This window comes from Aythya marila (genome assembly GCF_965140915.1).
Source record: "Aythya marila genome assembly, chromosome: 6".
Lineage (NCBI taxonomy): Eukaryota > Metazoa > Chordata > Aves > Anseriformes > Anatidae > Aythya > Aythya marila.
The window spans coordinates 35,095,614-35,115,448 of record NC_139047.1 but is presented as its reverse complement, the minus strand read 5'-3'; the positions used below and the strand labels follow the sequence as shown (position 1 = coordinate 35,115,448).

The window sequence follows — 19,835 nt, the reverse complement described above, 5'->3', positions numbered from 1 at the left end:
GATAAATAATTTTAAGTTATTCCATATGTAGGTTAAACTGTATGTATCACATCATTTACTCCTTTTGTATGCATGCTGAACTGTAAAACATTTAATAATATATATGGGAAGTAAGCCAACTCTGACTGGCATAGAAACCCTGGAGATTGGTGAATAATATATAAAACCATTTCTTCTCTGTTAGTAGCATGTGTCCTGGCTTATTGAGTCCTGTGCTGATATATCACTTTTAGGAATTCACTTTGTCAATCAAACTTAAAAATCTTTCCTAAACTTTCCCCTAGCCTTTTGCAAAAAAACAATAAGATAAAAACTTCCAAGTCTGAAATGAGACCTCTTCTTACATCTCCTTGGGGGGAATCAAAGGCTGACAGTCTGAATGTGCAGCATGCAAGATTCACAATATGGAAATCATGCCAAAATGTTTAAAAACATAGAAATAACAGATAAATAAGTAAATGGAATCTGCTGTCTAATGCAATAACTTGGCACCAAGTCAATTTTAACCTTTCAACTTTTTTTTTTTTTTTTTTTTTTTTTTTTTTTTAATTTATGCAATGAGGGATTGTGAAAGTATCATAGAGAAATTATTTTTATCCATGAAGAGAAGAAATTAAAGAATTTGGGATTCAGGTAGATACTTCCTACTAATCCCTGGTTACTAGGATCACTGTGAGATCAGAAGCTTTTTAATGACTACCGGTGAATAGAAAAAAAAAGGTTAAAATTAGAGAAACTTAAAGAAATGGGCAACATAATTCTGTTTTCAAGGCTAAGTAAAAATAGTGCTATAGAGAGGTATTGAAAACAGTCACAGTCATTTCTGGATTCCTGAGCACAAAATAACAGTGATACTAAGACTGTTCCCAAAAGATGGAGAAGAGAACAAAAATACATCCCCATTTTCTAACTCCCTGGAAACCCTTGAAATAATCACAGTATTTTCCCCTTAAACCAAGAAAAAGTAAGAAGAGATATAAGAGCAATGAACCCAAGCTTAGGTATGGAGGAATGCCCTGCTCCTTTTTGGAAACGTGTAGGACACAAAAGCAATGGGAACCTGCAAAGAATCCCAGTAATGTAACGTGAACCTAAGGTCCCAAAGGGCCATCCCCTGCATTGCCCGTAGCCACGTGGTGGGGAGTATCTGCAAAAATGGGGGGTCGAAAAAGAAACGTGATCCATATGGCTTTTTATGTCAAAAAAACAACTGACACAATTTTACTTTTGCCATCTTACAAGCAAAAGAGGAACTAGCCTTTGGGTTTCTTTTCTAAGTAACAAAAGAGGGACTGTTAAGAAAGATAGGCATCTAAAAATGCTGGGTAGAATGCCCCTATTTACACAGAATTAGCAAAATGAGTGACATGAAAATAAATTTACCCCTGCCCCTGGAAATATTAAAGGAAAATGACTGAGCCAAAGGAATGAAAGAAAAGGAAGCGGATGGTAAATTCAAAATCTTCTAAATATAAATCAACAAGCATGTGTGTGCTGTCCATCCAGCAGCAACTATAACAGCAGTTAAAAAGGCCAATTAGTCTGAACAAGGATGTGCAGAATGATCAAGGGAGGTGCGCGAGGTATGTAATATCAGATACAGAGGGGAATGGAAAGATTACAGGATGAAGTTGAGAGTGTAAAAAAATGATAAGAAAAGCAAAGGTGGAGAATGAAAGGAAGATTGCACAAGATGATAAAGATAAATAAAAAGACATTTTTCAAGAACATATAGTCCAAGAGGTCAGCAAGGAAGACAGAAGGTCCTCTAAGAGATGGCATGGGTAATTTATTGACAGCAGAGGTAGACGCTGATAAAAAAAAAAATAAAAATGAATTCTTTGCCTCACTGTTCACAAAGCAAGCTGGGGGCAACACAGCAGAAATAGACGTACCACACATTTCCCAGGGGATGAAAAAGACACACTGAAGGAAATTAAATCACTGTAGAATAGGTGATTGCCTATAGTTTGACAATGCTCTGGACAGACAAGGCTCTGAAGACTGCCTTGTGTTAAAAGAAAATCTTTATTATAATATACCCACAAGCTTGCTTTGAAAGCAGCAATCACATCAAAACACAGGGCCAAATTTGGCCCTGTGCTTATAAGCAGTTCCCTGTGGATGAAGGGGAACTACCTGAATGCACTGAGGACAGAAATAAATTTGTAATGGAAAGCTACTTAAATGACCTAATTCAGGGTTGTTTAAATCAAATCAGGTCCTAGCAAAATTAGCTACGATAGGTATCGGCAAAGTCTCCTTCCTCTTACACCCTTACTCTAGCAAATAATCCTATTAATTTAAATTTAATTATTCACACCAATAAGGCAAGGAAAGAATAGAAATCTCTTTTTGTTCATCACATTTAGTAATGTAATTTCATTCTTTTCTCATGCATTCAAAGAAAAAGAAAATTGTAAGGGAGACATAGAGACTAGGTTTGCTGGTGGCCCCAGGTAGGCAGCCCCTTTGCATTGGCCCTGGAAAAGGGAGAACTTGCAAAAATGTGAAGCCCAAAGTCCTTCATTTCATAAATCAGCTAAGGAGCTAAGTGAAAATAATGCCATTGTTTATCGCATCACTAACAAACCTAAGTGCTTAAAGGCAAGGAAATTAATATTAAGGACATTCATAAATCTCACAGAAAACATACATTATATCCATTTACAGCAGCTGAGAATCTGGCCCTTTCCTCTTATTCCATGTAAAATATATACATGTTGTCTTATTCAACAGAGTAGTCTTAATTCTAACCTAAAAATAAACCTTACTCTGTATCAGTGCAATTTCATATGCACAAATCTTTCAGAAGGAATTTCAATTAAGTTAACATTATGTATGCACCCATTACTGGCATTCAGTGATTGGGCTCTGACAGAAGTGAATGGACATACACACTTCTAATATACTGCAAACAAGCGACGCTATATATTTCTCCCTTATTCTTTCCAAATACAAATAAAGAATGTTTCCAAATGTAAGTGATTTTAACTGTCACTTGGTTAATCCATTAACTGGGATTTCCAAACAGCAATATCTTTTAGAATAATGCAGTTTTTTGGACGAAGAAACAAATATATTGAAAATCCCAAGAGGCCAATGGTCAGAGTTAAGGGTATGGTGTTTACGTAAATTAAGCACGTCTTTATGCTTGATCAGAATATAACTTTAACTGTGTTTCAACTAAAATGGATTATGTAATTACTATTCCTTTTTAAAATTACTTTACATCTTTAAATGGTATGATAGATAAGTTTCATAGAACCCATAAATGATTTATGAGAGATATTTTATTTTATTAATAAAATGCTTAGCAAGAGCTTAATCTCTCAAAATTTAATACAGTGATGCATGTGTTTTAAATTAAGTCCATGGATAAATACTGTGTTGCATCCTGGTACAAAGGTGCACCTTGCGTGGACTCAGTCCACATGTACACTTTGGGCAAAAATAAATCAAATTTCGTAAATCACACACACAAACAATCACACACATATAGACAGGGTAAGGTTTGTGTATATTCACTATGTTTCTATAATCTTTTGTATATGGCATTCCCTTTTACCAGATATTTACATTAAACAGATGGCATACCCTTTACTGCAGTTGACCACAATTTGGCTGTTTACTAAATATTTTTTGAAATTATAGATTTTTGAGGATCACTGTCTTGATTTAGGAGAGATTAAATATTTAGAAAGGCAAATCATGCTGTGACTATTATAAGCAACTGTTATTTTTCCTGTGCATGAACATTGTGCTTATCATTACATATTAGATACTTTCTAATAAATAAATAATACTCACTCAGTAAGAAGTTAATTAAATAATTAATTAAATTAATCATCATCACTGTTAGCTAAAATTCTATATAGATGTATATTTAAAAAAAAAAATTAAAAAACCACCACCATCAACAACAGAAAAAAAAATCACACTAGTATCATACAGTGGCTGGCTTAGAAAAAAAAAATATTTTTCTTTCTCAGTCCTGAATATAAGCATCCTTTAAAAAAATTCAACAGCGTTGTGCACTAAAAGGAAAAGCAAGTTCAGTTTAAATAAGTCTCTTTTCACTAACTAGTATATTATATGTGGCTTTTAATTATTGGTTTTGATTATTTTTGAAGATTTTTGTATTTAGATGGCACACACATTTTCAATCATGTCTTAATTACTTTTAAAAATGCTGCACTGGCTTAGGGACAAGACAGATAACTTGTTAAGCATTTGAAATTTCTGAGCTGTTTTCTCAGTTCTGGCAGTCAATACCCAAGTCCAGATTGTAACCTCCTTTCTGCCTCCAAAGCCTGCCTTGGCTGCGTGTCCAGTGAGGGATTATGGATTTAGCAAGGAAGGTAAGTGTGACTACAAGCATTGGCTCACCATCTGCTCCCCAGCAGAGTTTGGGCCAACCTGCATAGCCTGCAGCAAGACCAGGGCACTGTTCTCAATCCAGCCCTTTCCAACCTGGCTCAAGAAACACATCACATTCAGTCAGATGATTAGGTCTAAGTAGTCCATATGTAACAGAATATTTTTCCTAAATACCAAAATGAAAACAAAATGAATGCCATTTTTTTTATTCTCCTTACTCGATACATCAAGTTTTACACAAATAAATACTCTCTTAAGGTTTATGCAAATTATAGAAAAATAAAACTATGCATTATTTAGCAGTTCTCCTATTTCAAGATCTAACAGACTTTATTCACAGCATGTTTTTCCCTAGTTTATGTTGGCCTTCTTTTCTGATTCTACTTTTTAATTCATCTTTTTAAATTATTCCTTTTTAAATCATTATCTTCTGTGACTTCATAGATTTTCATGTATTAATCTATTATTAATTTTTTTTACTATAGTCAACTTAATCTTAAATTGTTTAAATCTCTTTTAAGTGTAAACACTTGAACATGGACAGTTTTTAAAAATATGATGCTCTTTAACATTTTGGAGTATTTCTATTTGTAGCTCATAACCTTATTCAAAAAGTTCTTACTAAATATGTTCTCTTCTATTATAGGTACTTTTGACAGAATTATCAAGTACCACATGTGACAGGCAATAGTACTGGTTAAGGGAAGAAAAAAAAAACACAGCACACATATTGAGAGGGGGATACATTTTGTGTTACTGAAAAATATGTTTGTATTTTACATTAAAACCTGACATCTGCTCGGTGAATATAAATCTAGATTAATACACAACCCCCCTCCTTTTACTCATTCAGTTTTCTTTATGCTGATTCAGGTTAAGATTTTTTATTTTCATGAACAGCTACAAAGAATGCTGTTAAAACTAGCATTTTACTTGCTCCAGTCCAGCACTGAACATGAAAATAAGCTGAACAAACATCTTGCCCTTTTTACTTAAACTGTTGCCTGCCTGACTGCTGAATGCACACAGAAAACAATCTAAAATTGTATAACCCATAATAGAGTATATTAAATTACAACATTGGTCAGTAATGGAAACTTATTCCCAGATATGAATTATTTACAGCCCATTTAAGTAATCCATATTCAGGTGTGGCAATGAAAAAAAAGTGCAACATAAATCTTTAATGTTGACCGGTTGAGAGAGCAGAGCTGAGGATTACAGACATTTTAAAGGGAAAAAAAAAATAGGAAAAGGAAAAAAAAAAAAACTAAACGAATTGATATAGCCTGTTCAGTGGCTTACTGCACCAGCGTGCTAATAAATTGACGGATGGCATGTCAGGGGTATGAGTTGAAATCCCAGCATTTCTAACTAGGGTGGGATCTAATATCAGTGCACCAAAATAAAGAGTTTCTGGACCTTGATGTCACCGGACTGAGTCTGTGCCTCATTTACTATATCCTGTAGGTGCTTGGCATATGTTATTCCTACATAAAAATCAACACTTTTTGCTTTAACCCCGTAGCTGCATTAGACATTTTTCAAAGCCACTCACATCGTGTATTCATTTTGCTACAAGCTGTCATTGCACTTTTTTTTGGTAGTTTATATTTGCACTATTTTATTGTTCAGCCATCACAGCCTAAGACAAACCTATAAAGCAGCCCACTGTCCCAGTTTCCCTGAGAGAGAGACCGTGCACTCCTCACCAAAGCAGGAATTAAACCCACAAATTCTGAGAGATGTTGCCAGGTACAGTCTTGTTGTTGTTATTGTCGTTTCCTAAAAATCAGACAGCTCGGGCGCTCCTTCCGACCGATGTAGCAGGAGACCATGGTGGGGAAAAGCTCTCACAACTGCAATTTCTTTTGTTTCCTGGAGCAGTACCTATATTAATTCATCTTACAAAGATCATTGCTCAAGAACTAAATTTTGCATACATTAGAGAGCAGAATTAGCATCGCACTGTGTACGACGTTCCAGGCTAACTTCTCTCCAAGCAACCATTAAAGGTCATGTTTTGACGACTGAATGGCATGTCGGCACCTTGGTTCCCCAGAGAGGCATTCCCCAGGTACATGCAAAAGGTTATTAAATTACCTTCCAAGCAACACTATCTCCTCGGATGAAAATAATTACAGGCTTTTAGAGGCATCAGAATGCTTTCTATTTTTTTAAATAAGATGAAGATGCAGTACCTAATGACCATTTTTGTGTGTGAGTCATAGAGCCTGTCAGTGGTGACAGGACAAATGAGCATAATGGCATAGCTTAAAGGGGAAAGGTTCATTTTAAATAGTGACAAATAATATTTAAATGGCATTGTTGGAGACCCATCATGCTTGTAAAATGTAGTTTGTATCTCTTCTTCATCCTTTAATTTCATCACTGTCAAATGGTATTAGCTGTTAACATGCAACATCAGGTGCAGATATAATTTTTAACTATTAAATGTGCCCATAACTAAACAATGCATCTTGATTGTTCATATATTTTGTGATAGAATAAATAACATATATTATAATTCACAATTTGCTCTGCCAGATTGCTTTGCTGTACAGTGGGGATCTATCCTAAAGGAGGATGGGGAGAGCAAGACTGGTTTAAAATATGATACCTCAAACAAATCTCTTATTGCCAAACATGCTGAAATGGTAATGACTTTCTTTTTAGACTAATGTAATTCACAGGTTTGAAGAGCTACAGGCAAGATCGTGAGATATAGAAAATTGGTCAAAACAGACCTGGGCAAACCAATACAGGCATATATATACTGCATGCACTTCAATAAAAACAGCTGACAAACTTGGTTGCCCTTACAATTTGGCCCTAATAGGAAACGTTGGATGCTGAATCTTCCCAGCGCTCCTGCGGTGGCTTAGGGCACAAACAGAAAATGTGTATTTTAAAATATTGAAAAACAATCATTAAGCAATGTACTGCAGACGTGAATTCTCCAGCACAAATGCAAACACACGACTCAAAAAACTTATTTGAAAGTCATCCCTACCATTGATCAAACAACTCAAATGTATACAAAGTCACAACACCACAGGTAATAAAATGACAATGGAAAGCACTTGGCTGTGAAATTACAACTTTTGGACCTCAAACTTTCAGAAAAAAAGCTTCTAATTTTTTAAGTATTTTTTCACAGCTTCATCATGTTTATTGCTATATTATTTTCAGATCACTTATGCCAAAAATGTAGACAGTTTAGGTACCTTTGAGTTGTTAAAAGTTATAGCCAATTTTCTGAAAAATTATACCAGCTAAAAACACAACATTAAATATTTACCCTGTTGGATGTTAAAAAACGCTTACAATGAAAAATGTTCACATATTGACTATTCAAAATGGCCTTCACTTTGAAATTGTGAAATGGAAGGGATTGCAGATGTACAAGAATAAATATAAAAACAAATGAGTTGACTTGAAGTGTTGCCGGCTTTCATAAACATGCTACTGCAATAACATGTGACATTAATATTTAATTACAAAAGCACTGCTGCAAAATCTTTGAAATTAATGTTTTGCAAAATTAACATTCAGTGCACAGAAGCAAAGTCGTTCCAGGCGCGACTGTGATTAACAATGCCATTCACTTTACATATTATATTAATATATTATTCAAGCTAAGAATTAACACCTCCTAATTTAAATAAGGTGCTACATATCATGATGAGCTAAAATGCTTTTTCTTAAAATGGCCCATCTGATTTTAAGCAATCTGTGTTTATCATTTAATATTTTGTTATTGAATACTGTTCTCTGTAAAAAAACTCCTTGTACTTTAATTTCAAGATGAAGAGATCTCATTAAACTAGTGCCATAAGATTCAAGGATTACTGAGCCCACTGAGCCGTGTTTTCTTTGCTGGTCTACCTGGTATTGCTCCTTTATTCCCTGCCATCAAGTTTCTCCTTCCCCACCTGGTCTTTAGTTTCCTGATGTCTACAAAAAAAAAGCTAAGCATTTTCTTTTCTGAATTGTTGGCTGGATCTTCAACTGTTGTGAAGGATTATAAATTCTTTTACAGCTACGTTGATTTACATCAGCTGATGATATAGCTCATATTGCCAACATTATCACGTTGCTAGTGCATTTTGGGGACGGCGATTCCTGGCTGCTCTGCATTCTGTGCTGTTTCGGCTGTGTTGTAGGAGGGTAAAGACAAGCCAAGGGCTCCGGGGAGGAGGCGAGTCTCACGTTCTGCCTATCTTACACGAAGCTTTCTCGCCCTCCGGCTCCACCTTTCAGCTCTAGGCATTCAGACTCGTATCGACTTCCCTGTGTTTTGAACTACAGAGAAGTATAACTTGTGGTGGGACACGAGTGAGCAATCAGGCCTGGAGGACTTTAAATGGATTGACATATTCTCCAGCAGGGCAGACAAACCAGTTCTTTTTGTCTGAGGAAAATACCGATGAGACAGATGGGTACATCACTTCGGTTTAACTACACAGAACTTCATTTGCCATCTTTAATCTACTGTAATTGTTTGGGTTTCTAATTTCTAAAGCAGTGAAGAAATATATTTCAGCTCTTACTTACATAATCTTTATGTGACCAGCAGACTTCTAGTAAGCAAAAACCTTTGATCCATTGCTTTACATCAATAGTTATGAGTTCATTGTCTATAATTCCACTTCTGTTAATTATAAAGATTAGCTGCAACACACATGGATCTTTTGTAGTCACCCAGAGGTGTACAAGAGTACATGAATTAAGAACTACTTGCTGAAAATTACATCTGTGCATCTTAAGTATCTGTTTAGCTATCAAACCTCCTTACTACTCAGACAAAATCCCATGATCCTATATACCTACTCTTCAAAACAAAAAACAAAAAAAACAAAAAACAACAACAACAACAAAAAACAACAAACAAACAGAAAAAAAAAATCAGTGAAGGAGATTCAATCTCTCCCTCTTTTTTTTTTTTTCTTTTTCTTTTTTTCCCCTGTGTTCTCAGCGGTGAATGATTCTAATGGTGATAGTAGAATGGTTGGGAATTGTCTGCAAAGGACGCAAGTTAAAGTGGTGGGGATTTCAGATCTTGGTGAACAAAGAAAATGTTTACATGGAAGATAAAGCTATACAGGACAGTTATAGGCTAAGAACTCGTTCCATCCTTTACTTGCCAGTATCTTCAACACTTGGGCTGTACCTTTGCACCTTTGCAGTGAGCTAAAGAGGGGCAGGAGAGGAGGAAACTGCTGCTTGACATCATGTGGGCCTTCTGCTGGGCAATCTCTTTCCACCAGGACTTATGCCACTTTACTTCTCTAGAAGATGGGAGGCATAGAAAAATTGTTCCACTGATTTTGTTCATAGATCCTGGTGCTAAAACGATGTTTAAACAGTGCTTAAACATGTCAATGATTTTAGCTTACACAAATCAACCTCATTGTGAGGGCAGATTGCTATCATGCAAAAAAAAAAAAAAGGCACATCTTACTACTGCCTCTGCACCATAAAGTTAAAGTCATTTTTGGCACGTCCACATAAACTCAACGCCCTGTTCTTTCAACTGTTTTGAAACTGTATTTGGGCCTGTTTTATGACAATGACATTAAAGCTCTATCCTGCATCCTTTTCTTTACAGAAAATTAGGCATGATGTAATGACAAGATATTGTCTTAATTATAGTTTAATCAAAAATAGAAACTCCAGACTTTTCCTTCTTCATTGTAACTGTGTGTACTATTCAAATTTGGGAAAGTAGTGAGGACATTTATATACGAAAACACCTACCCCATTATCACACATGACAGGCTGCGCACTAGAAAAATCTGAGTATGCAACATACCATCTTCTGATGGGCCTACTTTTTAATATTTTAACTAAAAAATTCATTCTGTTCACAACAGAAAATAATGATTCACCCAGAGTTTTCAATTATTTTCTGAAGTCATCGTATTTAAAGGCTTGCTTTAGTACTGACCACAAAATCTAAACTAAACAGAAAAAGAAGTAAGTTTTCAACTCAAAAACAGGTAGCGGAGAATTTATTAGTGTCTACCATTCTAAAATCCTCTCCTCTCACTTCCAAAAAAAATACAAAAATAAAATACTCTAGAAGTCAATTAGAAGCAGAGACCTCTTAGATCTGCACATGAAACTGTACATATGGCATCCAAGTGTATGGTAGAATCTCCTTTTATTTGAATAAAACATGGCATTTCAAAATAAATTAAGGGAAAACAAAGGAGATGGAAGTGGGAATATCTTATGACCTTGAAAAAATGTTATTATTTCTTCTGTGCAGTGAATATTCTCACTGCCAAAGCTCAACATCAAAATATGGCTATATAATACTCAGTTAACTTCTGACAAACACACATGTACATATTCACACAAGTCCATGCAGTCCTTGGAAGTCTTATATCTTAGTGGGAAAAGCTGGGGAATAGCCATTGACTTGTTAGAATGACTTTTCCATGGCAAATCCTCAGAGCCTTGGGATGCACTGGAATAATTGCAAGAGCTGAGAAGAGATGTGAAAGCAACTCAGGAATCAAAAGTGTCCCACATAATTTCTGCCCACTGAACTCAGGAGTCTGCCTTGTTGTTGCTTATCTAGAAGCTAAAGCTGCTTCTTCTATGTTATTGAAGACTACTCTGGTCTATTCACCTGTTTTCCTGTCTTATCTTCACGAACTGCCCAGAAACACTCTTGTAGTGGGCGGGCAATGTTGGGCTCAACAATCAGCACACACAGGACATGCTATTTTACTGGGCATCAGCTGGTTTTGTCAAAAACTGATTTCCTCTACTTAACTGTAAAGGGTACAGAAACAAAATGCACTGAAATATAGTAGGATGAGCCTTGCAGGTTCTGAAGCACAAGAATCTTTAAACACAGACAATCCACCACAGGGATAAGTATGTAGCTGTCTTCCCAGAGCTCTGCACAGCAAGGAGGATGTGCCCATCATTTCCAGAAGATGCAATGCTATGAAGAGACCTTGCTGCTCTCAGGCCTTACACAAGACTCTTATTTTTTGTTGCAATTCATCCAGCACTCACAATCAGGGAATGGCCACATCAGGGAAGCAGTTTGCTCCTCATTGCTCAAACCCCCGCCACGAAGCCATGCCTCACTGAAGAGATCACTTTGCTACTGTATGAGCACAGACAGATTTTGCAAAACTAAGTCATGATGACCTTACAGGAAAAAGTATACTTTACGTAACTCTTCACAAGGTTTAACTCCCCCCAAATTATTATTTTTACCATCTCTAGCTTAGCTGCACTAAGCTCAATGTCACTGAACCAGCCGTGAAGAACGATATGTGTACAACAGATCCACAGCACACAAATAGCTGTCTGCTTCTTTCCTAGAAAGTAGTAACTAGAGAGAAAACAAAACAAAACAAATACTAGCAAACCATATTTTTTATCTTCTAGCATTTTTGTACAGATTCTCCCTCACTGTAGGTCCAATGCTGACCTAAAGAGGCTGAAGACCCCCCTGTCCAGTTACCAGATTTTCTGTCTCCACTGCCTGTAGAGAAGCTGGTACTGCATGGAGACCCAGGCACTGCTAATTTCCGAGCACATTTCATCTCAGAATTAACTTTATTCCTATTTACTAAGATCAAATCCTTACCTGCTGAGGTAATGATCTTTTCTGCGCTCCTGTGTACAATATGCTATCGTTTACAAATGAGACTCTTGCAATACATGGCTTGTTAAGTGGAGGGAGGAAATAAAAGTTGGGCTCATTCAAGTAGGAGTCACCATTGTTCTTTCTGTCTTCAGCTGAGCACTGCTTTCCCAAAATACTGCTTTCCACAGTAAATCACTGTTGTTACAGGTGCTGCAGTGGAAATTTGACTAAGTAAATTCTTGCTAATATGCTGCAGAACCACTGGGACCCAATGACAAGCCCAATTTGTTATTAAGGAGAGAAGGCTTACTCCATTAATAATTTGATGACCCAGGCAATCTTTCATTCATTATGCTGGTAGAATTCCTTGACAAATTGGCTTAAGTGGACCTGCTCTGTTTCTTGATTTGTGTAAGATCACCCGATTTGGCCCGATGCACTGTTGTTTTTTGTTTTTTGTTTTTTTTTTTTTTAATCTATAGGCCTATTTTAAACACCTTAACCTTTTGAATGCCAACATCACAGCACACATAGAAGAAACATTTATTGGGAATACAGAATACATCACGTCACCTTTTGTAGGAACCAGGAATAATGTAAGAAACAAAGAAATCCTGTATTGTACGTAGAGATTATAAACATAGCACTAACCAGTGATTTCTGTATATTATAAAGTAAGAACGAAGGAAAAAAAAAAAAAAGCCAGAAATATCCTTATACCTGGAAGGTTCTGAAGGCTACAAAAGTAAATGCAGAAGATTGTATGTTATTGATAAATACAACGATGACCTCTCTGGTCTTGCATGTTTTGTGATGTAACCTGTGATTTCTGCCAAGCACTTATAACAGTTCTCATCACAACATGAACTGATAGTGTGATATGTTAACATCACCACTAATGTACACCAGCATTACACTTGCATTACACTTTTCTTTCTTTGGTTAGACAGCTTTCCTTTAGGCCGTCAGACGTTGGAGGTCTCTATAAAAAGGTACCTCTTCAAAGCAAGCAAATCCCCATGAATTTTAGGACAATTAAACCAATCCTACAGGAAGCCCTTTGCTGCCTCCTATTTTTATTTGAAATTGGCAAAGTTCAGATCCAATTCCAGATTTTTAAGTTGTTTAAAACTCGGTGGTGTCTACGTTTGCTGTCTCTTTCTGACCTGTCTATAAATAACATTCAGTAAAAGAAAGAAGATAAAAACTAAGAATTTTAATATCCTGTTTTGGTATTCTTCTTTATTCTTTTCTAATATCAGATAACCTAATAACACAACATATAATAAATATTTAAGGGGAAATAGCAATGAATCTGCATTGTGCTTTCTAAAGTCTCTTCTTGAAAGGCTGATTACTCACAAATTGTAATGGGTCTATTACACAAAATTTATCTTTCTTTCATGATGTGATTCTTTAGCCTTAATATTCACTTGATTCCCACTGATTACAATAGAATATGTACAAGAACAACAGTAGATGGGACCAGATGGAGCTATAGAAATACTCTCTGCTTTTGGATTCACACACACACTTCAGGCCCCAAAAGCAATATTTTGTCTTAAGACATGCTACGTGGCCCTCATTACCAGCCTAACAGAAATAAGCTTAATGAATGCATAGATCGCCAAACCTCCATGCATTAGACCAAAGAGGCATTTATTTAAAAATAAAAAATTAAAAAAAAAAAAATAGTATAATCAAAATATTTAACCCCTGACCATTTTCAAACCAGCCTGGCCAAACCAGCACATCACTTTTAGCACTTTTTCTGTTCTCACAACCTCTCCCATGCTCCTTTCAATTGTACAGCAATTGTTTATAAAGAAACTGAGCTCCAACAAACACAACAAAAAAAGGTTTTTAACATTTTTCCTCCTATTCCTCTGGAAAACAAAACCCATACTTCAAGATCATAAACTCTCTCAATAGCCTTTTGCTAAGGTTTTGAAATGTCTAAACTACTGGGGTTTCCCTTCTGCCAGAGAAGGGAATATGAATTGTCAAATGCTGCTGGTTGGACTCGTACCTGGCATACTATCCAAGTAGCATGGGTATTTTCTTGTTCAAGAAGGTTTCTTCTTCAATAACATCTCCTGAATGCTTATGTTACATATTTTATTCCCCTTCTGATATTTTCTTTCCCTTCTCAAGCAGACCATTCCCTTAACAGGGTTCTTTTAAATTCCCTTCCAAGGACCTAGTTGCCCCTTTTATTGTCCTCTTGCATGGCCAGACACCAAGACTTCCTATCTCATTTCTTGTTATAAGAGAAGCCAAACATTAATTTGCACCTTAAATGTACAGTTCAATGTAATATGGAGCAGACAACTCAACTGAGAAGACATACAAATACAGCAGAGCACTACAAAATACAGGGGTAAATGAACATAACCAGATAGCTTTTCACAGAGGGGAAAAAAAAAAAAAAAAAAAAAAAAAAAAAAAAAAAAAAAAAAAAAAAAAAAAGAATAGTATCTTTATGCTACAGGCATGCTCTGACATTGATATCTTTAACATTTTCATCCACACGGAACACCAGAAAAGCATTAATACACACAATGAAGATTACGGTTTACTGTAGCTCCCAAGCATGGTTATAGCAACACTTCAGTTAATAACACTTGGTACATGTAAAAGCAGAAATACCGTCATCATCTGCTACTGAAACAAACAAGAAAAACCCATTTGCAGCATCTACCTCTACTCCCAAATCATATTCAGAAAGAGTTAAAATATGAAATAAAATTATAAAAGCACCAATGATATTTTTATAACAGTGCTATCGCTAGTAAGCTGTATTTTAGAGAAACACTGCACATTTTGATGACTGTCAAAATTTACATAACTTACTCTCCATGAATTAACTATGAGGTATAAAATGCAACTTTGGCTAAATAAACCCTCAGCAATTGTAAAGCAGTATTTCAAGCACCGCTAGAAAAACACCAGACTGAAACATTAAACAAAAAAGATGAATATTGAGTGAAGTGATCTCCCCAATATTTAGTTATTGTTTTGAAATAAATTAAACAATCAGAGAAGATAATCTTTAGAAATACAGGTCATAATTCTAGTTGCTATAGTACTTTTTATTTTTATTTTTAATGAGTGTTTGTCAATTTAGTGTCTACAATCAAAACTCTGACATATTAGGGTAATGAACTGGGTCCGGGAATTACCAGAAAACACATAAATACTAGAATTTCTTGAAAACATGAAGTGTTAAGAGAAACAAATTCCAGTCTTTAACATCTGTCCTACAGATTCTTACCATTTATCTGCTGATCAAAATTTCGAATGGTGCCAAAAAAAATCATGAAGTCAAAAGGACTTGGTGGGGGGATCTTTGTTTCTCTCTAAAAGCCTAAAAGTTATACTCAACTGCAGCACAAAGAGTAAAGAGGTTGTTATTCATATTAACTACATTTACATTCCTATCGCAACATCCAGAGAGCTAATAGTGGGGTTATTAACATAACAAACGTAAATGTTCTATATAAATAATACTGTTTCAGGCCAGCAACCGCTCATCTGACAGCATTTAGGCACAGGCTCAACATCTGTTTATGAACACTTTGCCTAATGATATCATCAGATATCATTAAGTGCGGCAGAATACAGCACAGAGGCAGGTGCAGCTGCCTTCAGTACCCATCACAGAGGAAGAAAAGAGCTGCATTCCCGATCCGAAAACCCATCATTAGGACAATTTTCTTCGACAAACCAGCCCTGTGATTTCAATCTGTATATCACCTGTAATTGTAGTTTTTAGCAAGAAGCTGATTCTATACATTTAGCGACGAATCACGTTGATGGCCTGAATACTGGAAACACATTTGTGCTACCAGCTGCGGCAGCTTTTTTTAGAGCCTGTGTTAACAAAATACTGCTAACAAGGCAATGCTTGGAGTGCAGCTTTGTTTCTCTTTCTTGTTCATAGTGTTTAGATGTGCATAATTATGGAGATTAGCAATTGATTGCTTCTCAATAATAATTGATTATTGGTCACTGAACCTTCTCCAAAGCACTTCACTGAAGGTGAGGACAGGTGATAAGTTCATTCTTAGCAGATCTAGGGAACAGAAAGGAAAGGTCCAAAAGAACCTTCGATTTGTACATCAGTTTCCATGATAAACAGACCAAAGGGATAATAGAATATCCCAAAGCCTCGTTTGCCCGGAGGCAAATTGTAGAGATCATAGCAAGCCTGCAGAATTCTCCCTGTGGACTATGTAAGAAACATACATCATTTTTATATATGTCAGTTGTTCTTTGATTTGAAAATATTTCTACCCATTTAATTTATCTTTTTTCAGTCAGTTTTCTTAAATTGTACAATTTAAGGGTTATATCAAAGAATGAATATCATTTCTGAATACCCCTAAAATGAAACAAACTGACAAAATAATGCAAGTCTCTTTAGTAGGAATGTACAAATATTGAAGCATCTATTGTCACTGACTTCAAAATCACTATACCCTTTTGATCTGCTTTATATCCATCAAAATTTTAGTCTGTAGTGACTGCCTTGATGCAACGTAACATAATGTTGGGAATATATCACGATGCCACAGCTAGAATTTAAAGGCGAATGCTCTTATTTTTGGCTTAATCACCCACTGTCAATTTGGACAGCAGATATCCAATTTAAATTTATTGGAGTGCATGGAAGCCACTCAGACAATAAAGTATCTGTAGCGTTCGTAAAATGGTAAACATCATTTCTTGTTGGCTATTCAAAGGTATTTTGAACAGTTCAGACCAGTTTTTCTAACCCTTTTGTGTTTACAGAAAAATGTAATTGTAAGCCTGACATATCATACCATCCATCTTTAGATAACCTTTTTTTTTTCTTTTTTCTTTCTTTTTTTTTTTTTTTTTTTTTTTTTTTTAAATGCAGAATTTTACAAGGACATGCCCCCTCCATGGCAGTGAACTTTACAACCTGATTCATGAAAAATGCAGCTTGTTTAAAGTTAGCCTGCTCCATTTCTAGAAGATATTTTTTTCCAAAATGAGAAACAGATTGCACAATTATGATTCAAAAGGAAAATGCCCAAGATAGAGGGCTGAGATTTAAGCAGGAGGAAACACTGGGACCAGAGTCAGTGCTCGCGCTTTGCTTGAAGAAGTGTCTCGCATAATGAATGTGCTCACTTTTAAGAGGGTCTCGCTCAGCCTTTGTGTTGCTTTCCTCAAAAGCAGCACAATACTAGCAAACACTCAAATTACACATCACACGCCTGATCCAATCCAGCTCCAGGACACGAAGGGCTATTTGGTGATTACACCCAACCACTTTTTACCACCTCCTACACGTGGACCTGAAAGAATGGGGAAGGTGTTCAAAGTATTGTAAATGGCAGCAGAATCCTGAGAGTCCAGGAATTACTCTATCCAAGACAAAATCTTCAAATCTTGGATATAATGTATCCATGCACTCACTTTACAGAAGGGGCTTTCTTTTTAAAGCAGCTTTAATCCAACCTCTGTTTGTGCACACAATTAGATGAGGAGATAATTTCCAAGCACAATGACTTGCAGGTGCAAATAGTGATATAGATAACAAACTATCTGATCTGTGGGCACAGATAGATAGTTAGACATCTAGAATCCTTATGTGCAGCCATAAATAATTGCATCTTCAATTATTTATAAAAATAAAAAGAGAAAGTCAGCCTAGAAAAAAAAAATAAAAAAGGAAAAATAAATAAATAAATAAATAAGAAGCAAAGCAAAATAATACTTGATGCAGTAGGGGCTATTTTCTGTGGTAAGACCCCAGATTTTCAAAATACACAGCCAACATCAAGATTCTGGATTACTGCCCCTCCTATACCAAATATAGATGGGTAATCTTTTGTCTTATTTTAAATGCCTTTTTTAATTTAAGATCACTGCAAGATTTGCACGACAGCAGATGAACCGATAGAGCTGCTCTCATGCAGAATGAAGGTATGAACCAGGAATGTAAACAGTGAATTGCTTCACTGCATTTGATTGCTGTTTGAAAATAGTTCCTGCCACATTTTATGTTAGTTTCTAATTTATCTGTTAAACAAGGGCATGGATGCAACCATACAGATGCCTGACATTTTCTTCCTCCAAAAAACAGCCCCTAAACAACCCCTTTGGAATAGACACAGGTTAAATGGATTTTATGTATTTTTTTCCCAGAAAAATGGGAAGAATCCAGACCACAGAATGCTCAGGCATACATGTGAAAGTAATATTGGATTTTACAGAAATGACGCTAACATACACATCCAAGACATATACGCAAAATGTTATAAACATTATGAAGTGTGGAAAGCCAATTATTTTAAAGTTTGGTTAATGACTGTGTGATCATTACCCATTCCCCACGTGCATATATATTCCGATGATCTTTATCACATGGCCACACAGACACTTTCTCTATAGGCTCCTGCTTCATTCAGAGCACAGAATGATTGGTTCGATGCAAAACTACCCGGTGTCTCATTTTATCCCTACTACTCTCTCCTTGATTATTCCAGAGTATTTAGGCTCCGGTCTGAATTACAAAGGCATTTGTATCTTCTTCCACTGCATTCACAGAAGTTGAGCGTTCTCATTCTTAATTCATTTTATGAGACCCACCGGAAATAAGAGGGTGTCATTCTCTCCATTGAAATCTCCACAATTGGGAATTTCAGGAACAAAGAGATTAAGATCAAAAGTATCAACTAATTTGGTACATCTACTACAAGAAATTTAGAAACTCCTTTTTTTTTAAATTTTTTTTTCTTTCTTTTCTTTTTCTTTCTTTTTTTTTTTTCTTTTTTTTTTTTTTTTTTTTTTTCAGACTAGTGCTAGACAGGGTTGGGAGCAGACCCCTGCCAATTTCAGTTTCAGGGCTAAGCAACCTGAAGTTGTGCTGTGGGTTCCTGAGGTCTCAGGTCAGACCACCAGAAAATGCAGAACACAGCAGCAGCGATAAACCCCAAAGATGAAAGCAGGAATCAGGAATGGGAAGAGTTGATGGGAGCCCTGTGAGAGGGGTCTGATTCAGCACTCCTCAAATATTTTGAATAATTCTTTGTACACTTGAAGAATAGGCAACAAATAAGTCAAATGTTTTACCCTCAAAGACTTTTTTGTGTAATGGAAGATCTAGGAGTTCTCTGAAAAAGGCAGAGCAGGATCACCTCACGTACATATGTGCATGCAGTACTCCTACAAATTCATGTAGTTCTGATATTTCCCAACTCCTGAGTGCCTCATTCAAATCACAATAACATTTTTAAATACTACTTTTAATGTCTTATTTTCTAATCATTTTAATGTAGTAAAAATCTAACCCCAGAGATGCAATAGAGACATATTGTACAGACTTGTCACGTATGCATGGGCCCCTCCACACTCAGGACCTGCACCTTCCCTCGCTCTTCCCAACTTCTCCATCCTCGTATGCAAACAGCCTTTCCCACCCCTTTGCTCTTAACTTTCCCCTACATATTTGTCAACCCTTAGTCCTGATAGTTTAGTATTACTTAGGGTAGGGGAAAAAATAAACCAAGCATCAATATCTACTTACAAAACCCAATAAATTACAAGTGGGAAATATGAATATGAAACGTGGTGTATGAACCTCCTCCATTGGTCACTGGCTGAGAGGCTGTATGAAAACACTCCTTTTTTCAGGCATCCCTCCCTGTATCCTTTCTCTTCTCCCCTCTCATCTATGTTCCTACTCTTTTCTCTCTGTTAATAAGCTTCCCTGTGTCCTTTCCCTAAACTTTACATTTATCTACAGAATAAAGGATTTAAAAAACAAAAGAGCAAAAGTATACAGCTACAAAGACTGATGTCT

At 36.0% G+C, this 19,835-nt stretch overlaps 1 protein-coding gene across 4 annotated transcripts in view; it reads right to left on the bottom strand.

The window, feature by feature from the left end:
- The window catches only part of ARHGAP15 (Rho GTPase activating protein 15), a 332,136-nt gene that overhangs the window by 198,254 nt on the left and 114,047 nt on the right, over nt 1–19,835 (bottom strand). The window lies entirely within an intron of this gene.